Genomic DNA, 3,601 nt, shown 5'->3' on the forward strand with positions numbered 1-3,601 from the left:
GGGGGGGGGGGGGGGAGAGGAAAAATGGGCTTTCTATAAACTTCAGTAGTGCTGATCGTTAGAACTGTACCAACAAAAGACAATTTATTGATTACATTTTGAAATACTTTCATTTGAAGCTGCTCTTTTATGCTCATTAGATTAGAGTTTATTGATATATCTTGATCCCAACACAGGTAAGGAAGGGTCATGAATATCCCACCACACATGAGTTGAAGTCTCACACAAACCATCTCTGCAGAAAGGCACCATACTTTCCACCACCACTGCCTGCCCACTTCACTTTCTCAAATCCAAATCGACTAGGATGGGTTATAATTAATCTTCATCATCCCCTTGTGAGCATCATAGAAATATAATCTCTGCATCTGACTTGAGTTCAAGAAGCCTCATGGGGAGCATTCTTTGTACTCTTCAAGGAGCTCATAGGCTGATAATGAAAAGATCCATCGGGAATCCGTGGGCTACCACACCTAGAGGTCATGTCCATAAAGAGTTTCTTCCTCGTAACAGCATTGTAGAGAGTAGAGATCAGCACCGTTTGCAAAACATGAAATGGGAGTTGGGTACGGATAAAACTTAGGCCCAAAAAAACCGAGCCCATCTGAAACTAGTCCTATGTTTTCTGGGTTCAGGCAGCGGGTTTCCAACCCATCGGCTGAGGTCAGGTCAGGCTGGGCCGGACTTCGAATGAAGCCTCGGGCTAGGCCCGGCTCACCTGAAAATGAAAGCCATATATTTGTGGATAGGTTTGGTGTATTAAGTGGGGGTATGTATATATACATCACCTTAAATCTGTGATTGTGTTATGATTTAGTACATACATATGATATTCTCGGTTAATTAAGTGTATTTGCGCTTATTTTTTGTATTGTTGATGAGGGGCGCACTAGCTTGGTCAACGATAAGGTATGAATTTTGCGATCTGGTGGTTAAGTGGTCAAAACAGCCTCTTGACATTCTTGGGTTAAGACTAGATCGTTCTCGCCCCTGGACCTTGCACACGTTGGAGCCTCGTATACCAAATATGTCTTTTTTATACGAAAATTATATACTATGATTCTACTTTTTCAATTCTTATTATTTTTTAAGTTTTTATTTATTTATGTTTTAAAGAGATTTCTAAGTTATTAGGAAAAACTTTAGAGTGAAGTAACGCAATATAATTTAATCCAAAAGCTTAAGCTATTGAGTCGAGAGCATCAATTGGCGTATATATATGAACTCAACCAAGAAATCAAAGATGGTCGATATTGAATTACCATTACTTTACAAAATTCTCATCAATCTGATAGGAAAAGAGTCGGGAATTAAATACCACATATAGTCAAAAAGCTCATTCATGAAACTAGAATGCATTGAAACTTGAAATATGCAACTTTAATCCATGAAACTTTGAATTTTTTTTTTTTTTTTGGGGCTAACGACGGGTATCCAGACTAATCCCGTGGGCCCATACTGATCCAACAACTGCATGGAACCTTGAACTAATAACCCTATGAAACACAATGAAAATGCCGAAAGATTAAATCTGAAAGTAAAGCCCATTGAAAACATGAGCCGTTGAAATACCATCCCCATGCAATGGTGCACATATTCCAAATTGACAGTTGCACCATCCATGAAATCTTCTATTTATTTAATAGAGAAATATTATCTACGGGGGAGTATGGTTTCTATTAGGGGTGAAACAGGGTCGGTTTGGGCCTAGTTTCTTAAAACCCTAACTCAACCCTAGGTCTCAAAACTCAACCCAACCCTAACCCAACCCTACCGGGTTCATGCTCAGGCCCAACCCTACAGGGCTCAGGGTTGGGCTCGGTTGGGTCAGATTGACCCTAACTAGTCTTCTTAGTGGAATCACATTCCGATAAATACGATTCAATTCCGATTTTAATTCCTAAAATGAATTAAAACCCGGTTTTTTAATTAAAACCCTCAAATGAATTCCTCCATTAAACTATATTGAATTTTATCATTCTTTCATGGAGATTCCATGTGCCCCTATTTTTTCATATGATCATTCTTTTAATCTCCTCCATCAAAAGTCAACATATTACGATATAATCCAATCATTTATTGTTGTTAGAATTTCATCTTGATCTACAATAATGCTTAATTTTCAATATATAAAGACCAAGAAACTCAAGTACGGCAAGCCTCCACCTCTCCTCATTCCTTATTTCATGGCTGTAAAGATGGGTTTTTCCTTTGGCTTTGTGTTCTCTTTTAGTTATACTATTCTCTATCATATTCTTGTTACACAAGAAACTCCCTTGGCTAGGACACTTGCATTCTATAAAGCACAATAATAATCTGGGTTAGACTCAGGGTGGGTTAGGGTCGGACTGAGTTTTCTATGCCTCAACCCAAGCCTTGCCCAACACCACACAGGGTTGGGTCGGGTTGGCCCTCATAGTTGGGTTAGACAGGGTTCGGGCTCAGGACGAGTTAGGGCGGATTCAGATCATCGGGGCTCAACTTACACCCCTAGTTTCTATGCATGTGTGAGAGTCATTCATTAAGAAATATTCATAGATATGTCATTTTCCATTACATGGAAGATGAGCTGATCATTCTGCCCTGCTCCCCATGTCTCTAGGTGGATCCACACTCCTCCACTCCCTTAATCAATCTACAGAATTCATCACTCCACTTGACCAAAAATTAGAAAGTGAAAAAAAGGTTTCTCAATATTTGATAAAAGATATTACCAAATCATAGGTCCACTTTGTCAAAATATAGGGTGTGATGAGGAGAGGAATATGGGCATGATAGGCTCATTCTCTCTCTCTTACATGTTTGTATTATAATTTGATAGGTTAATGTATAGAAATGCATGATAAGTTTTGTAACATTATATTATCCGTAAACCATATGTGCGCATATTATTTCACAAGCTCTCTCACAAAATTGAGAGCCTCACCTCTCCTTAAAAAACAAACCTCTTATTTACCATTCATAATGAGGGGCTCATATACGTTTGATTTAGTATTGGGGCGTTGTGGGAAAATCTTTCTAAAATTTTTTATTATACCTTGTAATTTAACATTAGATACCATGATGTAACCAAATCAAGAACCCAAGGGGGTAGTGTAGTTGGTGAGCAACGAACTTGGTATGAGCAGTAAACTCAGACGTCCTAAATTCGACTCCCATTATGCACACCTTGGGCCACTCACACGGGGGTGTTGAGTGCTCTTCACTACTTTCAATGAAAGTTGAATGGTTCTCATTCAACCTCGGTATGACCCGGTCCATGCAATTGTGAGGTCAGTATGGACCCGCGAGACTAGTCAGGTCGAAGGCCTTGACACCCATCGTTAGCAAAAAAAAAAAAAAGGTAACCAAATCAGGAATGAGAACTTACAAGGAAAACCTCTCACCATCAAAGTTTAAAAAAAAAATCAGATAGGAATGGATCGAACAGGCCTGCCCGTATCAGATTGGTATCGATCCAAACCGACTGATCTTTGATTGATTCGATTCTAATCCACTAATATGGTATACAGATAAAATGGTTTAGCATACCAAAAAAAAGGCTTTCTCCTCCAATATCTTGCTTCAGAGGATGGGGTCCAAATTGATTGCGGGGGGGGGG

Source organism: Macadamia integrifolia, unplaced genomic scaffold (genome assembly GCF_013358625.1).
Source record: "Macadamia integrifolia cultivar HAES 741 unplaced genomic scaffold, SCU_Mint_v3 scaffold1525, whole genome shotgun sequence".
NCBI classification, from domain to species: Eukaryota; Viridiplantae; Streptophyta; class Magnoliopsida; order Proteales; family Proteaceae; genus Macadamia; species Macadamia integrifolia.